Source organism: Diabrotica virgifera, chromosome 2 (assembly GCF_917563875.1).
Source record: "Diabrotica virgifera virgifera chromosome 2, PGI_DIABVI_V3a".
Classification (NCBI taxonomy): domain Eukaryota; kingdom Metazoa; phylum Arthropoda; class Insecta; order Coleoptera; family Chrysomelidae; genus Diabrotica; species Diabrotica virgifera.
The window spans coordinates 153,329,915-153,356,581 of NC_065444.1; the positions used below are offsets into that span (position 1 = coordinate 153,329,915).

The 26,667-nt window shown below is 32.7% G+C and overlaps 1 long non-coding RNA gene across 1 annotated transcript; it reads right to left on the reverse strand.

The window, feature by feature from the left end:
- Positions 1-6,199: 6,199 nt before the first annotated feature.
- Positions 6,200-25,772, reverse strand: LOC114330107 (uncharacterized). Its single transcript, XR_003652423.2, has 2 exons — positions 25,537-25,772; positions 6,200-7,822 (listed from the first exon to the last, which is right to left on the reverse strand). It is a non-coding gene; the product is annotated as an uncharacterized LOC114330107 (long non-coding RNA).
- Between the last annotated feature and the right edge of the window lie 895 nt (positions 25,773-26,667).

Sequence of the window (26,667 nt, forward strand, 5' to 3'; positions counted from 1 at the left end):
GCAGATAGACATTAATCGTTCTTTCCCCTGGCCCTTCATATGTTAACGCCAGTTCTCATTTTGGTACCGAATACCAAACCGAGAATAATAAACTTCTCCAAGAAATTAAGGCACCTCTTTAAAAATAGGTCATTTTTGATGTCTCGAATTTCCCAAACCTGTTGTCTGATTTAAGTGATTTTTTAATATTATATAGCCTTATTCGTTAACAATATCGCTGTAATAATATTGTTGCTACAAGTTAAATTGTCGTTGCATAGGTACCCGATAACTTATCGGTACTAATGAGTGTACCAATCAAACCGTGTTTTTTTCTCAAAGTTAGCATCATCCTGTGGAATATTCTAGCATTTATAAAATACTGAAATTAAAACCCAACTACAGTCTGATATTTTTTTAACATTTTGTTTTTTCATTCGCTAATGTTGGATAACAGAAAAGTTGGGTATTTTAACAACTAGCCCATGTTTTTCATCAATACAGGGTGTTTTTAAATAAGTATGGCAAATCTTAAGGGGTAATTCTAAACAAACAAGTCGTTTTACCCATATGCGCGCCAATGGTGAATATTAAATTCTTAATTGTATGTCAAAAATGCGTAATAACTACCTCTTAAAACCCACCAAATTTCATTTGCATATTTCAACCGGTTTTAGAGCAATAAATCGTCAGTTTGTAAGAAAAATTTTAACACCCCCTGTTTCGGAAACGAAGCATTTGCGATCATACACTTATAAAGCAAACTGTCAAATTATTTTTCGTGCAGAATTACCCCTTAAAGTTGGCCATACTTATTTAAAAACACCCTGTATTGATGAAAAACATGGCTAGTTAAAAAAGTACCTAACTTTTTATTATCCAACATTAGCGAATGAATCAAAAAAACAAAATGTTAAGAAAATATGAGGTTAGAGTTGGGTTTTAATTTCAATATTTTATAAATGCTAGAATATTCCACAGGGTGATGCGAACTTGGAGAAAAAAAAACACAGTTTGATTGGTACACCCGGTGTACAATGACAAATTTACCTGTCTAGAAACAATATTATTACAGCGATATCTATACAGAATAAGGCTATACTATTATCAAACATTAAAATCAAATAAATAAAAAGTCAAATTATCAACCACTTAAATCGAACAAGTTTAGGAAATCCGAGAGACCAAAAATGACCCGTTTCTTGGAATAGTATAAATCAACCAAAGAGCATAACAAAAGAACAGTCGATTGATAAAACAAATGACCAATTTAATTTAACTACCTACAGAAAAAACTGCTATAAATGTCCTTTTGTTTTTCATGTATTTTACTGTAAATATTTCTTTGTTGAATGCCTCGTAGACTAAATATTTGGGTATTTGGTTACACGGTATAGCCACCACGGCATTATATATGTTATAGTCTGTCTCCTTATCGTAATCACACTCGGTAAAAAAAATATACATATTAGTCTTATTATTCTATATATCGATATGATTTTTGTGTGTTTAAATTCCTAGAAAACTAATTAAGGAAAAAAATGAACTACTTATTGTAGGTATATTTTTTATCAGCATAATATGACATATTTTTAAAAAGTTTCAATACATTATATTATGTAGGTCTGGATCCCGAGTATGGAAAAAAAATTGATTAATAGCAAGCTGAAAATTTTTAATAGCTTAACGGTGTCTAGTCGGATATACTTTGATATATGGGAACACTAGAACAGGGGCAGTTTTAATTGTGGAACAGGTTAAAAATTTGGAACGGTCAGACTACGAAAACGGCACATTTTTTTTGTCCGACAGAATAGACTTAAACTCTCCGAACAGAGATTAAACTCTGATGCAAAAATCAGACTGCTCTTTTTCACCTGTCATAATTCCTGTCATTTGACATATTCTACATGTTCCACTCATTAAAACCCCCATTTGGTGATAAATAGCAGTCTGATTTTTGCATGAGAGTTTAATCTCTGTTCGGAGAGTTTAAGTCTGTTCTGTCGGACAAAATACATGTGCCGTTTTCGTGTTCTGACCGTTAAAAATTTTTAACCTGTTCCACAATTAAAACTTCCCCTGTTCCAGTGTTCCCATATATCAAAGTTTGTCCGACTAGATACCCTTAAGCTATTAACAAATTTTCAGATTGCTATTAATCAACTTTTTTTCATACGCGGGATCCAGACCTATTAATTTATGAATGGAGGGCGGCTATTCTCAAAACCTGGACAATTAATTTCAGAACGAAAAATGTATGTTTGTTTATGGTATTGTTCGTAAGGCGCATAAGTCCAATTTTACAAATTTTTTTGCTTCTCATAGAGTACCTACCTAAGAATATACCCGAACTAATATACTATATAAAACTACCCTCGGTTCTAATTGCAAGACGCAAGAGTCTTGCAGGCTTAGTTTTGTTCTTGCTCAAATCTTGCACGGTAAGTCTTGGTCTTGGTTTTGCTCGAATTAGGCGGTCTTGGTCTTGGTCTTGGTCTTGCGAAAACGCAAGAACAAGACCATGACTGATTTTGGGCAACACTAGCTACATGCAATCAGGGAAATAAAGTATAAATTTTTAAAATTATTCATGGAAATAAATAAATTTTAGCATGAAATTGCCTATGTCCTCTTGTTCCTTTCCTCGTCTCTTTTAATTTTAGGTTATTTTTGATTTTTCTATTATTTCCATGTTTGGAGCTTGCATCATCTTTGCCTCCTTCGTCATTCCAGGGTCTATCTATTTGTTGTCTCAAATGGCAGCAAACTTCGCTTCATATTTTCAGCAGGCATCTTACAATCTTTCTATTCGCTTTGGATATTAGTATTTGTTTTGTTACTCGATTATTATCCATTTTGTTTTTACGTTACTTTTATTTTGTCTGTATGATTGTCTTTTTTCACTCATTCAATAAATACTGTTTGAAGGTATTTCCTTGTTGGACATGGTCTTTTCGCCAATGAATAAATCAAACGGCGAAATCAGGAGCAGATATAAATTTTTTTAGGGGAAAACGGTAGCTGAATCATCTTTGGATAAAGGTGCAAAATGTTTTTAGCATATTTTTTTTATGTGTAGATGCTAACCAAGTTGCACCGGCCCGCGAGCTCTTTGTTGTTATTCTTAAGTCCCATTTGTGTGTTTTTGTCTTTAGAATTTGTACTAACTTTTATGTCTTACTTTATCAAATACTTTTAAGCTATCACATACCCATGCATCTTTGCTCCATCACATTAAAAGAAAATAAAACCTCTATGGTTCCTAGTCCGTTTTTGAACTAAAACTGACTATCACCTATTCCTTCTTCCACTTTTTTTATTTATACGACCATGTCTTATTTTCAAGAATAATTTAACAACACGACGTTATAATGTTATTGTTCTCATAAAAGGTGAAAACGGCGGGTTCGTTGGGAAAAATGTTCTAATGAGATTTTTTTGCATAATAACATTCGTGAGACATCCCAGAATAAGGTTCAAGAAGTCGCCCACGTGAAAAGTGGGCCAAATTTTTAAAAAAAATTTTTTTTAATCAAATTGCAGAAATCAATATTTTTGGCACGGACAATTTTTGTAGGTTTATTTGGACCATTCTGGATAAAAAATGTCTCTTATAATTTTTCTCTAAAGTTGATCGTTTTCGAGTTATAAGCAATTTAAAATTGAAAAAAACGAAAAATGGCGATTTTAAAGGCTTGATAACTCGGTTAAAAGTTATTATTATGAAAGTCAGAAAATGACTACATCAAAGTTTAATGCCCCCTACAAGATACCGAAGAAATTTTTGTCATTATTTTATTACTAAGCTGTTATTTTTAAGAGCAAACAGTAGCGATCAACAGGTAGCAACAAACGCGTTCCAAGATTGCGGCTCTAATTTTGAATATTTTGTCGAGATATTTGGCACACATATTCGTAATATAATAAAGAATAGCGGTACAGAGCCCAATTTCAGGAATATGTTATTATGTAGAAATTACTCTATAACTAAATAAAATATTGAAAAAAGGAGCCTGTACCGCCATTAAGAAAGACAAAAAAATACACTTTCTTCAAATAAGATTTTTTTATAACAAGAAATCGAACGTCACTGACTTGGCAACATTTCGCGCCTATGTGATAAAAATTATTGTTTTTGATAGTATAAACGTCACTGTCAGTATCGAATTACCGACGCACTGTTGCCTCACTTTTGAAAGTTCGCAGAACTTTCGCATCTTGGACCGCATTTGTTGCTACCTGTTGATCGCTACTGTGTGCTCTTAAGTAATAATATTGAGCGCCATGCACGTGGTAGCCGGCCGTAAATGCTGAGTGCGAGAGAGATGCCACTCCAGCAGTCCAATTCTGCATCTTATTTGCACTTACATTTACGGCCGCCTACCACGTGCATGGCGCTCAATATTATCATAGGCGTAACCAGGGGGGTTGGGGGTTATAACCCCCCATTCGGATGTACTTTGAGCTCTATACGCTTAACACCATACCCCTCGGCCCCTCGGAGACCTTCCAGTAGTTGTAACCCCCCTTTAGGATTATCCTGGTTACGCCTATGAATATTATTACTTATCAATAACAGCTTAGTAATAAAATAATGACAAAAATTTCTTCGGGATCTTGTAGGGGAGGCATTAAACTTTGATTTAGTCACTTTCTGACTTTCATAATAGTAACTTTTAACCGAGTTATTAAGCCTTGAAAATCGCCATTTTTCGCTTTTTTCAATTTTAAATTGCTTATAACTCGAAAACGATCAACTTTAGAGAAAAATTATAACATACCTTTTTATCCAGAATGATCCAAAAAACCTACAAAAAAATTGTTTGGTCCAAAAATATTGATTTTTGCAATTTGATTAAAAAATATATTTGCCGACTTTTTACGTGGGCGACTTCTTGAAACTTATTCTGGGATGCCTCACGAGTGTAATTATGCAAAAAAATCTCATGAAAATATTTTTCCCAACAAACCCGCCGTTTTCGCCTTGTCTATCTGTATTTACTTCAGTCTTTCTTTAGCGTTTATATTTTTAGGATCAGCGCAAAAGGTAGAGTGTAACCATTGTTTCAGTATATGTGCTCTTTTGTATATTGCGTTAAAGGTTTCATCATTTATGAATTATGGACCTTATGTCTAAGGTTTCATCATTTATGGATTTTAAGCTATCTACTGGGATTTGCTCTGATTTTACTGCTTTACCATTGTTGTTGTTTTCTAATGCCATTTTAATTTTCACTTTTAATATCTTAAGACCACACCATCTCCTACTTTTAATTTCATCTGTTCTGTTCCATTGTCTTTGTTTCACATTTCCAATTATAAGTTCCAGTATTTACTGTTCTCTTTTTCTATTTTTAGGTGTTAATTATTTTATTTATTTGGGTTTGAAAACAACCATATTATTTATCTTTTTTCGTATTCTTTTATTCCCACGCACTCTTCTTTGAACCATTCTTCTTTAGCTTGTTAAATTTTGTATTTTATTTGTTTATCTAGATTTTTGTACATCTTTACTTTTATGTTGATGTCTTTCTTTCATTAAATCTAAAATTTCCACCATTCCATTGTTTCTTTTTGTATGTGGTTGGTATCTGAATTTCTTTTTTACTTTAATGTATTTCCGTCTATTAATAATGTTCTTTAACATTAATAATTAATCTATTATTAATTCATCTGTGAGACGTTGTTTTATAAGTGGGCTCCTTAATTTACTTGTATCAATTTGTAGGTATATATGTTTTTCTTGGTTTATTATTTTTATTTTGAGACTAATTTTGGTCTTTGCTAAGTTGTAATCTGATGCTATGTCGGAACTCGGATATGTTTTGCTGCTATAATTGCGTTCTTGCATCTTTGTCTAACTAGTACAGACATAGTCTATTTGGTTTCTTACGATTCTCTCATCTTGATCTACTGGTATCTTTCACGTATACAGTCTTCCCATTCGGTAGTTTAAACAAATTCACTATAACAAAATAATTTTTTGGCACAATTTCGATAAGACTATCACCCCTTTCGTTACTATTTCCCAGACCGTATCCTCCTATATACATTCTTCTACTTTTACTTCCCCCACCTTTGCGTTAAAATCTCCCGTTATAATTGTAACATCCTGCGTTTTAATGTATTTTAAAATAATGTCTAATTATTCTTCGTAGAAAGTTTCAACATCGCTCTGAGGTTAGTCTGTTTACTCTTTCACTTAAAAAATGTATACTTATGATTTAATTATATTTTATTTTTCCAGACATTTGAAAAGATATACAGTGAACACTTAAAGGTTCGCATAGATTCATTTTTTCGTGACTGGGAGATTTTACAAATAGATCCCGAAACGAGTAAATTTTTTATTTTTTAATTATAATTTTTTGGCATATATATCATACTAGTGACGTCATTAATCTGGGCGTGATGACGTAATCGATGATTTATTTATATGAGAATATGGGGTCATGGACTAGCTTATTTGAAAGGATATTTAGTAATATCAACATTAACCTAATTATTTATACAGGGTGTCAGAAAAACGTTTTGAGTTAAATTAATTGACTTTTAAATTTCAAGCTACGACTCATCTCAGCGAATTTAATTTAAGCGTAAAATGTATTTTGCGCTTAAATGTATTTGTAAATAAGTAAAATGTATTTTGCATTAAATAAATTACATATAGGTATTCTTCTTTTTTCGTCAATTAATTTAATTAAAAAAAATTTTAAGACTGCTTATAAATAATAGGGAACTTGCATAAAATTTTAAATTCGAAAAAAATGTTATAAATCGCCACAGAACATAATTTAAAACATGTATCAACGATAAAAAAGTTGTTTTTGTGTTCCGTTTGGCACCTAAAACGATTATCAATTCAAATTAAAGCAACTAGCCCAAAACGAGTCGTGACGTAATAAGGTTAATGTTTACATTCTGCACCAACAAAGTAAACAAAATTGTATATAATTTTAAATTATACATTATAAACGTCAGTCGAAAATACAGTTATGTGACGTCACAAGTGTTTTTGATCTTTTGAGCTATTCATAGAAAACTTGTACTTTCACAAAATGGTTTTATTTTTCATATACCTTCTTTCCTTCGTTCCAACAAACTGATATATATTATTACAATGACATACGATAATAATGTCATTAGAATATAAATATTTTCCCCTTATTGCGCGACGATGGTCTGGCCAAATACCCAAGTAGGTGAAGACCAATAAACTAAAGAAGGAGAAGAAGAATATACCAAAATATAACCATAAATATAACCATATAGTTAAACTATGTGACGTCACGGGTCTTTTGAACTATTTGGCTATCGCAGAAGATTCTAAATTTATATTTCTAAGTTATTATGAGTTTTTGAAGCGTGAAATTTTGGAAATCTCATTTTTAAACAAAACTGAACATTATTACGTAATAAAAAAATGTGTAAGTTCCCTATTATGTTAATGCTTATACTACTGCATAGACAATTGAATAATCTGTCAAATGAGCTAGCACACGACCACTATTCTGATTATAAAAAATCATCGATTACGTCATCACGCCCAGATGGATGACGTCACTAGTATGATATATATGCCAAAATGAATGGCATAATTTAATAATACAAATTGACCTATTTCGAGATATATTTCCAAAATCGCCCATACACGAAAAAATGAATTTATGCGAACTTTTACGTGTTTACTCTATACATATAATAGTAACAGATTGCAGATTCAAAAAATTGTGTTGACAATTTAATATTCACTTGCAGGCAAGCGGTTCATTCAGATGCAGGTCTTATTGTCATTTTCTACAGAATACAACAAACATAGAACAGCTGGGGGCAAGTTATGCTAAAACAGATAAACAAAATGGTTTAATAAATTTTTGTATAGTAAGTGAAAACAAATTATACAAATATAAGTAAACGCGCCACAATAGAGTTTCAAAATTCAAATTGTATCGAAGTTACTCTTTTGTGGCGCGTTTTACTTCAAATTTAGCAAATATTATGGAAAAATCTTTTAAAATAAAACTAGAATTTTGTTTTGCATTAAAATGAAAATACATTTTCGCGCCACGTAATATTCATATCAGATATTTTGTAGCTGGAATATTGTATGCGCCACTCATTTTTACGGCGTTTAGCGGTTTTTTATTCTTGTATCAGGAGTTTTTCAAAGTTATTTATAAATTAAATGTATAAAGTTAAATGCAATGTTTCTCGATTACATGTTAAGCTTTATAAATAGTCGCCTTTGTCGCATTATCTCCCAAATGATCTAGTGTCCATCGAATGTACACTAGATTTTTTTTCTATTCGAAATAGATTGAAAAAAAATATTGAATTGGCCGGTAAATGAACTCGAATTGCCCGTTGCCAGATCAAATTTAGCGTCGTAACCACTGCAACTACACAAACCATTTAGGAAATAATCGTTAATTGGATTATACTTTTGTAGCTTAATAACTTCTAAACGGCTTAACTGATTTTTATCACTAAACATGAGTGTGAAACGTATTGACAAGTAATATCTGATGAATCTGAGGTCAAGTATGATAACTGAAGCTATTACAGGAATTATTGAGCTTGGAAAACCGTTTTTCCCATAAGAAATAGATTTGATCATACTTAGGAAGCCTATAGCTTAAAAATTCGAATTTTCCCGGATATGAGGTATACGCCGTTAGATTCGCCTAGAGTCCTTCTACAAACGCTCAGGCTTGGCGCAATTCGTAGTTTGAAATTTTGAGTAATTGTCGAAAAACCAAAATTTTCAAAGTTTAGTTTTTCAGTTTTTCGGCTATACTCCGTGTGCTATACTTTCGAGCCGTGTGTATGTCTGATCCTGGCGGCTTAGACATCATTTTAAAGCTTAACTTAATACTATTGATTTGGTGTATTTGCGGTTTTTCCTGTCTCTTCTTGAACTGAAGATATTAACCCCAAAAAATATGCCATTTTGTACCTACCAAGTCCTATAGCTGCCTTATGGGTGGTTAAAAGTCACAAACTACATCGGTTCTGAATCGGCCCTGACCCCCTCTTCAAACACAGAAAAGAATTCAGATCAGTTTAACTTTTCCACATACATACAGCTGGTTCCTAAAAAAACTGATAAGTCTCTTAGTAAGTTTTGATCATTTTGAGCAGTGTATGATTGATCTGACATTATATTATATTTATCCACAGAGAACGGCAGTTCTCACCAGTGGCGCACAACACCCCTACATGCGACACTATATATACACGAAATTTTCGATTTTCTAAACCTGACTGAATTGAAAATTGGGCCAAATCCCATCTTAAAGTTTAGGAAAAGACTCGTCCATCCATATGTTACTTCTCCATTTTGGTCCAAGGGTGTGGATTTTACGGCCCTTCCCATTTAAAGCCTGTTTTTCGTTCTCGTGCGGCTTCTGATAGAATAGATCATTACCTTTCCAACGCATGTTTAATTTTGAAAATCGGTTATACCATTAAAAAGTTATCGAGCTCAGAAATATGACTTAATTTTTATTTAAAAAATGGAAAATGTTTGTGGATATGTATGTATGTATGTATGTATGTATGTATGTGTGTGGAAAAGTTAAACCGATCTGAATTTTTTTTTCTGTGTTTCAAGAGGGTGTGAAGGCCGATTCAGAACCGGTCTAATTTTTGACTTCTGACTACCCGTAAGTTAGCTAGAGGACTAGGTAAATACAAAATAGCATATTTTTGGGCGTATATATCTTAGGTTCAAGGAGAGACAGGAAAACCGCAAATACACCAAATCAATAGGGTTGAGTTAAGCTTTCAAATGGTGCTTAAGCGATCAACCTGAGACATACACACTGCTCACCATAGCCGAAAAACTGAAAAATTAAACTTTGAAAATTTTGGTTTTTCGACAATTACTCAAAATTTCAACCTACGAATTGCGCCAATAATTGAGCGTTTGTAGAAGGACTCAGGACGCGTCTCACGGTGTATACCTTATATCTGGGAAAATTCGAATTATTAAGTTCTAGGCTTCATAAGTATGATCAAATCTATTTCTTATGGGAAAAAACGGTTTTTCAAGCTCAATAATTCCTGTAATACGTTCAGTTATCATACTCGATCTTGGTTGCATCAGATACTACTTGTCCATACGTTTCAAATTCGTGTTTAGTGATCAACATCAGGTAAGCCGTTCAGAAGTTATAGAGCTCCAAAAGTTTAATTAGTCCAGGAACTGAAATTTTTCACTTCGCAATTTTTACAGAATGGATAGATTTGCTTAAAAATTTGACAATAAGTAGTAGATAGTCCAAGGATCAAAATCTATATGATGCCGAACGACGCTTTTACCATGGGGTGGTTGCCACCTCATCTCGAGGGTGGAATTTTTTTTTATATTATGACCGCAAATGCTGGAAAAAATATTAATTATAAGCAAAAAATGTTCATTATACATTTTTTTGATAAAATTAATAGTTTTCGATTTATTAGTTATCGAAGCTGTTAGTTTTATATCGGAAAGATTACCAGATAACGGCAGTTCTCGCCAGTGGCGCAGAAATAAACCCCCCTACACGCGACACTATTATATACACGAAATTTTCAATTTTCTAAATCTGACTGAATTGAAAATTTTGCCAACTCCCATCTTCAAGTTCAGAAAAAGATTCACCCATTCATATGTCAACCATCCATTTTGGTCCAAGGGTGTCGATTTTAAGGCCCTTCCTATTTAGGGTCTGTTTTTCGTTCTGGTCCCCAAAACTCCCAAAAACTTAGAAAATTTAAGTCCAACCTTTGCGGCTTCTAACAGTACTGATCGTTACCTTTCCAACGCATGTCTAATTTTGAACATTACCAGAGAACGGCAGTTCTCGCCAGTGGCGCACACCCACACCACCCTACACGCGACACTATATATACACAAAATTTTCGATTTTCTAAATCTGACTGAATTGAAAATTGGGCCAACTCCCATCTTAAAGTTCAGAAAAGACTCACCCATTTATATGTCAACCATCGATTTTGGTCCAAGGGTGTAGATTTTACGGCCCTTCCTATTTAGGATCTGTTTTTCGTTCTCGTCACCAAAACTCTCAAAAAGTTTAAAAATTTGTCCAACCTTTGCGGCTTCTAATAGAACTGATCATTACCTTTCCAACGCATGTCTAATTTTGAAAATCGGTTATACCATTCAAGCTTAGAAATGTGTTATAGAGCTTAGAAATGTGACTCAATTTTTATTTAAAAAAGGGAAAATGTTTGTGGATATGTATGTATATGTGTTTGAAAGTTAAACCGATTTGATATTTTTTCTCTGTATTTAAAGAGGGGGTCAGGGCCGATTTAGAACCGGTGTAGTTTGTGACTTTTGACCATCCATAAGCCAGCTATAGGACTTGGTAGGTACAAAACAGCATATTTTTTGGGGGTATATATATTCGGATCAAGAAGAGGCAGGAGAACCGCAAATGCATCAAATCAATAGTCTTGACTTTCAAATGGTGTCTAAGCCGTCAGGATTAGACATACATACGGCTCAATATAGCCGAAAAACTGAAAAACTAAACTTTGAAAATTTTGGTTTTTCGACAATTACTCAACATTTCAACGTACGAACTGCGCCAATAACTTAGCGTTTTTAGAAGGACTCAAGACGAATCTAACGATGTATACCTCATATCCGGGAAAATTCGAATTTTTAGGTTATAGGCTTCATAAATATGATAAAATCTATTTCCTCTGGGAAAAACGGTTTCGAAAGCTTAATAATTCCTGTAATAGCTTCAGTTATCATACTTGACCTTAGATCCATCAGATACTACTGGTCAATACGTTTCAAACTCATGTTTACTGATCAAAATCGGTTAAGCCGTTTAGAAGTTATTAAGATACAAAAGTATAATCCAATTAACGATTATTCCCCAAATGGTTTATGTTTATGTAGTTGTAGTGGTTACGACGCTAAATTTGATCTGGCAACGGGCAATCCGACTTCATTTACCGGCCATCTCAATATAGTTTTTTTTCAATATATTTCGAATAGAAAAAAATCTAGTGTACATTCGATGGACACTAGATCATTTGGGAGATAATGCAACAAAGGTGACAATTTATAAAGCTTGACGTGTAATAGAGGAACATTGCATTCAACTTCATACATTTAATTTATAAATAACTTTGAAAAACTCCTTATACAAGAATAAAAAAACCGCTAAACGCCGTAAAAATGAGTGGCGCATAAAATATTCCAGCTACAAAAGATCTGATATGAATGTTACGTGGCGCAAAAATGGATTTTCATTTGATGCAAAACAAAATTTTAGTTTTATTTTAAAATATTTTTTCCATAATATTTGCTAAATTTGAAGTAAACGCGCCACAAAAGAGTTTCAAAATTCAAACTGTATCAAAGTTACTCTTTTGTGGCGCGTTTACTTCAAATTTAGCAAATATTATGGAAAAATATTTTAAAATAAAACTAAAATTTTGTTTTGCATCAAATGAAAATCCATTTTCGCGCCACGTAACATTCATATCAGATCTTTTGTAGCTGGAATATTTTATGCGCCACTCATTTTTACGGCGTTTAGCGGTTTTTTATTCTTGTTATGACAGACAAATAATAAAATTAACAAACAAACAGCCATTTTTTGAGGTTGAACAAAATAAGTTATCTACAAATTTTAAGATTTGGCAGTGACAGTGACAGTATATAAATGATAAGTATTTATCCTTCAAAATACACTGCTCAATTTTCTACAAAATACGCTATAAGAGTCGTATCAGTTTTTTTGGAACCAGCTGTACATATCGAACTTTTTTCCTTTTTTAAATAAAAATTGAGTCAAATTTCTGAGCTGGGTAACTTTTGAATGGAATTACCGATTTTCAAAATTTTGCATGCGTTAGAAAGGTAATGATCAGTACTATCAGAAGCCGCAAAAGTCGGAGTTAAATTTTCGAAGTTTTTGGGAGTTTTTGGGACGGGAACGAAAAACAGATTCTAAATGGGAAGGGCTCCACACCCGTGGACCAAAATGGATGGCTGACATATGAATGGGTGAGTCTTCTCCTGAACATTAAGATGGGGGTTGGCCCAATTTTCAATTCAGTCCGATTTAGAAAATCGAAAATTTCGTGTTTATATAGTGTCGCATGTAGGGTAGTGTGGATGTGCGCTACTGGCGAGAACTGCCGTTCTCTGGTAATGATTAATAACATCAAATTTGGACAAAATAAGTTTTCTATAAATTGCAAAAGAGCACTGTAGTAAAATGCCTTTTACAGAAATAGGCTTTTATTCACATTAAACTTGACATTAAAATGAAAAAGTGGTCAAAAACTAGAAGACTATTATTTAATGAATTTTGACAGAATTATAAGAGAACTTGAAGGTGTAGTGAGAACTTGAAGGTGGGTACTAATGGTTTAAATGTTCCAAACTTGAAACGTAAATGAATTTCTGTTTTACAATTAACTGAAAAGGGTAATGGTAGGGGAGCCCCAGCAGGGATCCTGCGCGTTACTCGAGCAAGTCAGAAAATCGTATGAGGAGAAACCTTGTATGCTGTAACTGTATCCCTACCATATACGGACTCTTAATACAGGAGCGTGTGTTGGGAATAGTTCGTTAAAAAAATCTATGCTTACAAAAACTCGAAAACGTCCGAATAAGACAAGAAACGTTAAGTACATGAAGAGCAGTGTATATTTCATAAATCTGACGATTTGGGCGGAGCGCAAGAAAATGGGTAAGTCAAAAATTTCACAAAAAGCGAATATTTCGCAAAATGAACATCAGATCAAAATACTGGAAAATACGTGTTCAATATTTTTCAAAAATCTATCGAATGATACCAAAAATGACCCTCACGGAGGGGTTGGGGTAACTTTAAAATTTTAAATAGTAATCCTGACCGCGATACTTCGGGAAATAAACACCAGACCGAAAAACTGAAAAATAGGTGTTCATTACTTGTCCAATATCTATCGAATGGCACCAAACATTCCCCCTTCGCCCAACGATGTAAGCTGAATCTGAAAGAGGAACCCCCATTTTTTATTACAGATTAGAATCCGTTACGTAAAAAGAAGCAACTTGTATTCAAAACATTCTTTCGAATTGTGGATAGATGGCGCTATAATAGGAAAAGACTGTTGTCTTCTTCTTCTTCTTTTAATAGCACCATGCCCTATTTCTTCTGTTAGTCTCTGCTGCGATCCGAAGCTCTAGCTCTCGTACCATCGTTTTTTTGGGTTTTCCTATGACCCGTGTTGAGCTGCCCCCCCCCCCCACTTGCAAAAATGAAAAAACAAATAGCGCTGATTTATGAGCTATTAAAAAGCTCTCATGTTCCGCAAATTAAAAATTTTGAGCTCGTTTCACTGAGCAGGAATTTAATGTTTTAGTGGGGGGGGGGGGGCGGGTGAGTCAGCAGTCAGCTTAAGACTTAAAAATAGGAATATTGAATGGATTTTTGCGGCAGAATTACGAGCTATTTATGAGCTCTTAAAATTATATAGTTTCGATTTTTGAGCTCATCCCCTTCACCCCCAAACAACCCTTTAATTGATTTAACTTAAGAGAAAATGCTGAGAAAACTTAAAATACATCGTATTGCGAATATAACTCCTATAGCTTATATATTCTAAGAATAAACTATTAAATCACGTGCATTTCGATTATTGAGCTACAACCCCTTCGCAAGAAAACTACCCCATCTTCGCGGCTTAAAAAAGAGTTGTACTTAAAATGCATTAAATTAATTATTTGGCAACTACATATCATTTATTAATTTATGAGCTCCCAAATTACGCGCATTTAGATCAGTAAATTGCAATTTACTTTGTATAGTGCAGTCACTGAATGTAAAAATAAACGATTACCTTCAATTTCGGTGAACCTTCATCGATTTTCACGAAAATTGGTCAGTGGTTAGAGGATACCTCAAGAAACAAAGGTGACATGGTGCCACCTTGCGCCTTCACCTTGAGGGTGGATGCCGCCCCTTCTCGGGGGTGAAAATTATTTTATAAAAAATAACTGCACAAATCAATGAAAGGACAAATTATAAGCAACATTTGTTATATAAAGTTATTAAAATAAGTCAATACTTTTTAAGTTATTAAAGATGAAAGATTTTAATTCTTCGTGAAAAAAATGAATGTTTTAAAGCGGTTTTTCGTAAATCACTGAAAAATTGTAAGTTTTTACAAAAAAGCTAATAGTAGTTTAATTCGTAAAGCTTATATTCTAAGAATAAACTCTTAACTCCCGCGCATTTCGACATTGAGGTGCAACCCCTTCGTAAGAAAACCATCCCATATTCCCGGCTTAAGAGGAAGTTGTACTTAAAATAATTTAAATTAATTATTTGGCGACTACATACCGTTTAATAATTTATGAGCTCGCAAAATATACGCATCTCAATTATTGAATTGCAATTTTCTTTCTATAGTGCAGTCACTGAAGGTTAAAATCAACTGTGACCTGCGATTTCGGTAAATCTCCATTCATTTTCACGAAAATTGGTGAGCAGATAGAGGATACCTCAAGAAACAAAATTAACAATAACAACTTGCGGTTATAGCCTGAGGTATATGTCACACCTTCTCGGTGTGAGAAAATTACTTTATTAAAAATAACCCCACAAATCGAGAGACGGACAAATTCTAAGCAAAATTTGTTATATAATGATATTAAAATAAATCCATACTTTTTTAGTTACTAAAGATCAAATATTTTAATTTTTGTGAAAGAAAATGCATGCTTTAAAGCGATTTTTCATAAATAACTCAAAAACTGTAAGTTTTTACAAAAAAGCTTTTATCACTAAAATTGAAGCTAATACAAAATATAATAAATTGCTTACTTAAAAATAATGTTAATTTAAAGTAATAGTCTAAGAGCTGGGAGCAGATTTTGTGCGTGATAAGTGATATGGAAAAGCTATATGGGGATATGTTGATCCAGTTGTGTACATTACTTTCCCCAACGGCCGAAAACCAGAGTAGGCGCCGAGGGTAGATATAAGAGGTCAAAGTCGAGGTTTTTATTATTTTTTTGTGACGCTCTTGACAGAGATAGTGCACCGAAATTTGGGAATAAGTAGGTCATGATGTAACTAATTAAAATCTCCAGGGGCGAAAACCTACTTGGCCGACAAAGGGGTGGGGAATGGGTGAATATAAAAATTATAATTGGATTTTTTGTGACGTTCCTGTTCGAGGTAGTGCACCAAAATTTGGGAATAGGTAGACCATGACATAACTAAGTAAAATCCCCAGAGCCGGAAACCAGATTGGGGGACGAGAGTAGTTATAAGGGGTTAAAAATCGCGGTTTTTATTATTTTTCTTTGTGACGCTCATGATCGAGATAGTGTACCAAAATTTGGGAATAACTAGTTCATGATGTAACTAATTAAAATCTCCAGTTGCGGAAACCTGCGTGGCCGACAAAGTGGTGGGGGAAGGGTTGAATATAAAAATTATAATTGGGTTTTTTGTGACGTTACTGATCGAGATAGTGCACCAAAATTTGGGAATAAGTAGACCATGACATAACTAAGTCAAATCCCCAGAGCCGGAAACCAGAGTGGGGGACGAGGGTAGTTATAAGGGGTCAAAATCGCGGTTTTTACTATTTTTTTCTGACGCTCTCATGATCGAGATACTGCACCAAAATTTGGGAATAACTAGTTCATGACGTAACTAAGTAAGGGCGAACGCTGCGTCTCCGAAAAAGGGGTGGGGGCAGGAGTGAATATATAAATTATAAGTGGTTTTTTGTGACGTTCGTGATCGAGGTAGTGCACCAAAATTTGGGAATAAGTAGATCATGACATAACTAACTAAAATCTCCAGGGCCGGAACGCTGTTTGGGTATAAAGGGGTGGTGGGTAGGGTTGAATATAAAAATATAGGGGTTTTTTGTGACCTTAGTTAACGAGATAGTGTACCAAAATTTTGGAATAGGTAGATCATGAAAAAACTAAATAAAATCTTCAGGGGCGGACAAGGGTGAATACGCAAAATTTTTGGGTTATGCTCGTCATCGAGAATAGTCCGAAACTTGCACAATTGATTCATTGTAGAATCAAAATCCAAAAGGGCGGATAACTAGGTGGGGTCAGCTAGCTTTGTTAAAAACGTTGTCACATTATTTTCATAAAAAATGTAGAGAAAATATTAAAATTTCTTATATTTTAACAAAATTTTTATTTTAAAAATTCTTTATAAAATTGATTTAACCAAATAATTATAATTATTGTTCTCGAAATTTTTATTATTAATTGATAGAAACAATGATGAAATTAGACAAAATTCATGGTTTTTCATTGGAAAATATAATTTTTTTTACATCTACAAGTATTAAGAGGCTACATCAATGTGTCATTAATATTAATTCAATATTAATTCAATAATATTAAAGTTTTGCGAACCTTTGGCAAGAGTGCGTCGGAAGTAGGTGACACTATCAAAGACGAAAGCACAATATTGTAATAATAGGCATTGTGATAACGGTGACTATTTCTCTATGTTGCCAGATGTTGTCAGTTAAGTTCGATTTCTTGTTATAGATAAAAGATTTTAGTAGTTCCAATGTGACACAAAATCTAGGCATGGGATAAAAAGTTTATTCGAAAAAAATGTAATTTTTGTTCTTCTTTTATTTAATTATACTTAGAGTAATTTCCACATACTAACGTATTTTTCAAATTGGGCTGTGTACCGTAATTCTTTTTAATATATTACGTATATGTGTGTCAAATAACCCGACAAAATATTCAAAACAAAAGCTGAAATTCTGAAACGCGTTTTTCGTCTTGATGACGCGCTGATGTAGCCTTTTAACATATATACAAAAATTTACTTAAAGATATACTTTATGCAATACATATAATTACATTAGTCATCATCACCGCTAATATAATTATCATCAGACTCGTTATTATCATCATTTTCATCACTTTCACACTCAAAATCAAGCATCTCATTTTCAGACTCATCATCCCCTATAACAATATCTCGAATAGATTCTGGCAACTGTGGCCCTTTAAACCAATTTTTATAGGAATTATCATCAGCGAGTTTCCATCCATAATCAGTAGGAATTAGTACTGTTGGAACTGATTTATGAGCATTTAGCCAAATATTTGTTATATATTATGTTCTTAAAAAGTGCTCATATAATACAACTTTACAAGGTGGAAAACTTGAGGCATCAAACTTTTTAAGTTTTTTCTTACAAAATGGTTCATCGACATCATTCATCTTATATTGACGGTTGAATAATTTATATCGCATAGAACTCACATCCCGAGCAACAATTTTTTGTGGGAGCTAAACTATATAGTTGACAAATAAAAGTTTCTATAACTCTAAAACTTCATCTGGATCTTGATCAATATTTCCAAGGGAATAAATTGCTTTTTGGTATATTTCTGACTTAACCAATACATTTAATGGTTTTTTTCCATTTTCTATATAAAGTAGGGTTATAATCGCAATCTGTTAGGGCGTGAAAACCTGCTAAAGCTTTGCATAATATTTCGCCATAATGTTTATAAATTTGACAAACATCAATGAACTTTTTTTCCCTGCTACTCCACTTTCAATCCAAATTTTTGAGTTACTTTTTAAATTATGCATATTGCTTAAAATTATGAGAATATAAGTATCTGAACATTTTACTGTAATATTGGAATCTTTTTGAATTTGACAAATGTAAGAAAACAATTTTGGTGTCAGCCTCTTCGTGGGCAGGGCAGCTGAAATGAGGTACCACAAAACTTTTCAACATTCCCAACAGCACTAACTAAAAATGTATGACATTCGTAGAAATTAACGACAAGTTTTGTCTGTCCAATAAAGGGTGCTACATCTTTTTTTCCCCAAAATGTTAAGAAAAATTTCAGCAACGCTTCTTTGAATTTATTATTACGCAATTCTTTTAAGAAATCTACAGGACGTTTTTGATTTGGACGTGTAATATTGAAACTGCGCTCAGCTTCATTGTTACCCCTTAAACTTCTTTCATAATTTTTGATTGAAGGCTCAAAGTATTGATCAAAGATTAAATGAATTTTTGAAGCATTAGTATTGGTTATTTTCTTTAAAATTTTTTTGCTATGTTACCAAATATTTGGGGTATGTCGACAAGGCAATGAAGAAGATAAAAACCGTCTATTACGTCAATCTCAGAACAGGAAGGTATTGTACCATTTGAAATAGGGATGGTGGTTGTGGACAAAACACCGGTTTTCGGTTATACCGGTTTTTTTACCTACGGTTTAACCTGCCGGTTATAACCGGTCAAAAAACCGGTTGTTCCAAAAACCGGTTTTCAATTTTTTTAGTCATGGCCAATACCCAATAGGTTACATTTACATTGCGCTTTAGTTTGAGATACTCCATTCGAATGGATATCAGTCCATATCAGTATAACAATCAGTCATCACTGTTGTGAAATCGGTTTCAGTCAGCTTAAAATTTCTCATTTACGCGCGGGGACGAAAAATTTTCCCATTTTTTCTGTGAATTCAGTATTATCCGCTTTTTCACCAGTTATAACTTTAGAAAGAAAAACCGGTTATAACCGAGACTAAAAAAAACAACCGGAAAAACCGATTGTTGCTGAGGAAGAAAACCGGTTTTAAGTTATAACCGGTAGGTTTTTCCCATCCCATATTTGAGATATGTAGACACTCAACTAACAAAGATTTTTTGGTCTTGCAAAAATTGTTCCATCCATTTGGCACATAGACATTGGAACCGGTGTTACTGGATAGGTCAGAGCTTTTTCTACATCTAAATTATTAGTTAACGATATAGTATAGTATAGTTGATCCAAAAGATGGCATAACCCAGACATACAAAGTGAAAGTTATCCTTCAACACCAAATTGTTCTATATGGTCCACACAATGTCCAGAAAAAAGTCACACCATTTTGAGCGTCGGGTTTGGGGGGGGGGGGAGGGGGGAAAAATCGGTAAATTCGTAGTTTTTTAAGTTTTTTGCCAATATTTCTAAAACTATGCTTTAGCGTAAACAATGTTATATACAAAAATGTTATACATGAAATTTAAAACAAAAAATGTTCTATACATAATTGTTATAAAATCAACGGTCCCAGAGTTACGGAAAGTGAAATATCGCGGTTTTCGATACTTTTTATATTTTTTGGGCAATATTTATGATATACCTACACCAAAAACCCAGACATCTAAAGTGAAAGTTATCCTCTAACAAATTTAATGTAGAACAATTTTGTGTAGAGGATGGTTCATGCTAAACCGCTTAGTTTTAGAAATATTGACGAAAAACCTACAAAACTACGAATTTGCAGATTTCTCCCCCTCTCCTCCCCAAACCCGACGCTCAAAATGGTGTGACTTTTTTCTGAACATTATGTGGACCATATAGAACAATTTGGTGTTGGAGGATAACTTTCACTTTGGATGTCTGGGTTTGGGTCCAACTATACCATACTAATATGCAAAGTAACCGACCAAACAGGTCCCTTTGAAGTCTAACTTCGTGCACCTTGTTGTTTACAACGATTTTACTTAGTAATGTGATGTCTACTTATTCCCAAATTTTGGTGCACTATCTCGATAATGAGCGTCAGAAAAGATATAATAAAAACCGCAACTTTGGCCCCTTATAACTACCCTCGTCTCCCACTCTGGTTTGCGGCTTTGGGGATTTTACTTAGTTATGTCATGATCTACTTATTCCCAAATTTTGGTGCACTATCTCTATCAGGAACGTCACAAAAAAACCCCTTTTAATTTTTATATTCAACCCTGTCCCCACCCCTTTGTCGGCCAAGCAGCGTTCCGCCCCTGGAGATTTTAATTAGTTACGTCATGGCCTACTTATTGCCAAATTTTGGTGCACGATCTCTATCAAGAGCGTCACAAAAAAAATAATAAAAACCGCGATTTTGACCCCTTATATCTACCCTCGGCCCCCACTCTGGTTTCCGGCCGTTGGGGAAAGTAATGTTTGTACACAACTAGTTCAACATATCCCCATATAGTTTTTCCATATTACTTATCACGCACAAAATCCGCTTCTATCTCTCCGACTATAAGTTATAGGTAATTAAATTTTTCTGCGACTATTTAAATCTAAGGATTCAAGCTTAAATAACGGGAAAGAGATGCATTTTATGTAACACTTACTAAATACTTGTCAAAGTTCTTAGAAATACCTATCAAACGAGCTCCAGAAAAACTTGATTGCATCAAAATTTATACTCCAAAAATTTTTCCAAAAAAATGATTTTTTATTTTTGAATAACTCTGTTAATTTTTATGATATCGGGCACATCCAACTATTTCAAAGGTAATTTCAAGAGCTATAAAACTGTATTACATTTAATCTTTCAAATACTTTATTTTTTAGGATAATAGTAAAGGGCTTCTGTTACATTGTTCTCGTAGTAAAATTTATCCTTATACATTTCTATCTTCGTTATTTTGATTCATACAGAAATCAAAAGACAAGTAAAATCTTTGCTAATAAAAAAACTCCAATTTCGTTATCTATCATTTTTTACGTGTATCGAGTATTGTTGGAGTTATTATCAAAAGCAAATAATTTACGAAAATTTGAAAAATTTTGACTTTTTTAAATCATATTTAAAATAACAACTCCAACAATACTTTACTTTACTTTAAGTACAACTCTCTCTTAAGCCGGGAATATGGGATAGTTTTCTTGCGAAGGGGTTGTAGCTCAATAGTCGAAATGCGCTTGATTTAAGAGTTTATTCTTAGAATATAAGCTATACGAATTAAACTACTATTAACTTTTTTGTAAAAACTTACAGTTTTTCAGTGATTTACGAAAAACCGCTTCAAAACATGCATTTTTTTCACGAATGATTAAAATCTTTGATCTTTAATAACTTAAAAAGTATTGACTTATTTTAATAACTTTATATAACAAATGTTGCTTACAATTTGTCCTTTTAATGATTTGTGCAGTTATTTTTTATAAAATAATTTTCATCCCCGAGAAGGCGCAATGTGGCACCATGTTACCTTTGTTTCTTGAGGTATCCTCTAACCACTGACCAATTTTCGTGAAAATCGATTAAGGTTCACCGAAATTGAAGGTAGTCGTTGATTTTTATCTTCAGTGACTGCACTATACAAAATAAATTGCAATTTACTGATCTAAATGCGCGTAATTTGGGAGCTCATAAATTAATAAATGATATGTAGTTGCCAAATAATTAATTTAATGCATTTTAAGTACAACTCTCTCTTAAGCCGGGAAGATGGGGTAGTTTTCTTGCGAAGGGGTTGTAGCTCCATAATCGAAATGCAAGTAATTTAATAGTTTATTTTTTAGAAAATATAATCTATAGGAATTATATCCGCAATACGATATATTTTAAGTTTTTTCAGCCCTTTTCTCTTAATTAAATCAATTAAAGGGTTGTTTGGGGGTGAAGGGGATGAGGTCAAAATCGAAACTATATCATTTCAAGAGCTCATAAATAGCTCGTAATTCTGCCGCAAAAATCGATTCAATATTCCTATTTTTAAGTAGTGGGGGGCTGACTCAGCCCCCCCCCCACTAAAATATTAAATTCCTGCTCAGTGGAACGAGCTCAAAATTTTTAATTTGCGGAATATGAGAGCTCATAAATAGCTCATAAATCAGGGCTATTTGGTTTTTAATTTTTGCAAGTTGGGGAGCCAGCTCAACACGGGTCTTCTTAATTTCTCCATAAAAAAATATGAAGGTTTGGTATGTTATACAGGGTATTTACAGAGTTATAACCAATTTTATATAACAATCGTAGCAAGTTCAACTCACTGTATAAATGAAAATAAGCACAATAGCAATAGATTATTTATGCCATATTTTTTTATTTATTGTCAAAATTTTCAAAAAATGATTGATATTGCTAATTTTCTTTATATCGAATACGGGGTGAGTCAAAACGCAAGTACATTATTTTCTCAGTAATTTTTAAATAGAGCCCCCTGTATTTTATATCACTATCGAAAAGTACCATTACCGTACTCTAATTTTTATATAACATTTCTTATGACTAATTTTATTTGTTTTCGAGATATTTTCATTTTTCAGAGCAAATTAATAATTAAGTGTTTAAATTTTTGCAAATTTTAAGTAAGCCATGACTTAATTAACAATTTACGATTACTGATTATCAATCCGGTAATCAATGTAACAATGTAGCAAATTAAGAAAAAAAATTATTTATTAATTAATAAGTTATACGAAAAAAAAAAACAAAAACACAAAATACAATATTTTTAAAACAATTAAAACTACTTTTGTATGCAAATGTAACAATATAACAAATAAAGAACCAAAAATAATTTATCAGTAATAAATTTTACAAAAAAAAAGAAAACAAAATACAACGTTTTTGAAAAAAATTAAAAGATACTTTTAGTAAAATATTTTAAATATTTACTTACATAAGGTGTTCAAAATTACCAAGCACATTTATGCACCTCTAAAAACGATTATTGATTGTTTGTACGAAGCATTTGTAGATTAACACTTCGAAATACACTTTGTATTCTATTTTTCATGTCATCCCTTGTTGTTGGAGGTATTTATAAACTTTCTTAACGTAACCCCAAAAAATGAGTCCAGTTTAATAAATGGGTGGGTGGCCACGCTACTGGTCCATTTCTTTCAATTCATCTATCAGAAAATTTGGAAAAATTTGGACACCTAATTAATAATTATTCAAAAATAAAACGGGATAATACCCGAAGGTTGGCTGTATACCATCTAGTTAAATAAAATTAACATGAAGTAAAACTCCCTAGTGTAGTTGGTATATTTAATAAAAATTATAAAAATTTTTAAAAATCCAAACGGATTACGTTCGAAACGTTTTCGGACTTATCAGTCCATCATCAGTGAACTCTCTGTCCTTGCTAAATAGCCACAATGCCAAACACTGGTCAAGATGTATGTTCTAACTACATGGTGGAATCTGATCTACAATTTGGCTTACATTGGATGCCAACGGATTAGTACTAGGAACATGATGCTTCTAGTTCAACTTCCTTCTAAATCATTGACAGTTCAAGTTCAACTTCCTTCTAAATCATTGACAGACTAAACGTAGTTCAATGTAGACCTAATAATAAAAAAAATCTCTTAATTAATGGAGTAGAGCATCATGTTCCTAGTACTAATCCGTTGGCATCCAATGTAAGCCAAATTGTAGATCAGATTCCACCATGTAGTTAGAACATACATCTTGACCAGTGTTTGGCATTGTGGCTATTTAGCAAGGACAGAGAGTTCACTGATGATGGACTGATAAGTCCGAAAACGTTTTGAACGTAATCCGTTTGGATTTTTAAAAAATTTTATAATTTTTATTAAATATACCAACTACACTAGGGAGTTTTACTTCATGTTAATTTTATTTAATAATTATTCGCTCTAAAAAAATTAAAATATCTCGAAAACTTATAAATTTAGACATAGAAAATGTTGTATAAAAATTAAAGTACGGTAATGGTACTTTTTAATAGTGACATAAAGTTCAGAGTATTCCATTTAAAATTATTGAAAATATACTTGCGTTTCGACTTACCCTGTATTTGATATAAAAAAATTAGCAAGAAAATTATTGTCGAAATTTTTGAAAATTTCGACAATAAAATAAAAAAAATATGGCATCAATAAACCATTGCTGTTGTGCTTATTTTTATTTATACGGGGAGTTGAAACTTGTTACGATTTTCATATAAAATTGGTTATAACGTTGTAAATACCCAGTATAACATAACATACCTTTATATTTTTGTGATGGAGAAGTTAACAGGATTTCTAATATAAAATAAAATACAGGATGTTCTATTTAAAAAAACATAAGTTTGGTCTGCCGCTATGTTATCGAACACTCTGTAACATTCTAACTAATTTTGTAAAGTGATCGTTGGAAATGTGAAGCTCGAAGTTGGCTATAACTTTTGGTATTAACTTTTATTGTCAACTATTACTATAACGGATCTACGGAGATTTATCACACTAATCAATCTAATAAACTAATAAGTTAAAAATCATTTGAACCTAAATAGATTTTTTGATGTCCAACCACTACAATTATACAAGATGTGAATGTTGCTACAAAATTATCTAATAAAAACATTATTTTATTCTTCTTCTTCTTCTTATATTAGGCCTCTTGACCTGTTCTTAACCGACTTTGAGCTTGTATTCGTAGCTGTGATGTGGACTGCCAGCTATCTCGCCACCTTTTAAAGAACCTTCCTATTGGTATCTTGCCTGTTGGCTTTCAATAATTTTATTTCTATCGCGTACGTCATGATCGGTCGTACACATGATTTGTATATACGTACTTTCCCTTCCAGCCTCATATCTTTATTTTTAAAAAGCATTACAAAACCTTATTTTTCAAGAAAAAAACCATCGAGGAGAGTCCAAAAATATAAAAAATATACATGGTGTTCAAATTATGATCCTATCTATGTTCCAACTTTAACCTCTATGTATGTATCCTATAAATATAATTTTTTAACGTTTTATGATACTCACCTCCGGTCAACCGTTGTTTGGCAACTCAGGTCGGGCATGCAAATGCAATCTGTTTGCCTTCGAAGACGTCTTAAGGTCATTTGTTCAGCGGACGTCATCGTCATTAGGAATATTGATAACAAGACGCAAAACGCTACTATTTTGTAAGACATCATATTTCCGCTTATATTTAGAAATATATAACGACAGCTGTAACAGTATTTATTTATAGTTTCGTACTATTGATTGGGTTATTGTTCTTGATATTATCACCACACAAACTTTATAAATTTTTTTTATTACATTTTATGTTGCAAAATAATTAAATTACTTTAGAAATATAGCAAACGAATTTTGGGAGGAACTGAAGCATTAATTATATAGATTTAGACACTATAGATTTAGGTCCAGTTTGTATTTAAAGGTTATAGAGGAAATAATTATTGTCTTTTATATAACTAACTAACTATTACTAGCTAAAAAATATCTGGCCGTACAGATAAATGTAAATTTTCGGAGGAGCAAATACGGAAAAAGATAATGGTTGCTAACAAATCATAATTTTCTCTGTTACAGGTGTTTGGATGGATCCAAAGACATCCATAAGAAAGTTAACCCCGAGTAGTCGCGCTCACTTCTGTAACGTGAATGGTCGCGTGTTACATTCTATCTCAAAATACGAATTTAAATACGAATTTACAACAAATTTTTATTTTATAGTATTTTTATTTACTTGTTATTTTAGGAATATTATTTCTAACAATTATTAACTTCGGATGACCAAGCGGGGGAAATTGTGACCCCAGCGTATGTTTTTCTTTAATAAATTCAAAAGTATTTTCAATTTTTAACTCATTATTTTTTTGTTTGACTTTAATATCATTCTAGATATCCTCATATTTTGAAATAAAAAAATTCCCTATATTTTACGAATAAAAAATATATTCTAAAGTTGATGTTTAGTAAAATACCGTCTATTATGTGTAATTCCAAGCAGTTTTACGCTAATGCCGTCGACTTTGCAAAGTAACAAGACACTTACTCAACATACACACTACACATGACACTAATACTCATGTTGTGACTGGCTGAATAACATAAAATCCATGCCATAAAAATTAAAAAAAAAAACTTCCATTTTTGTTAAGTGTC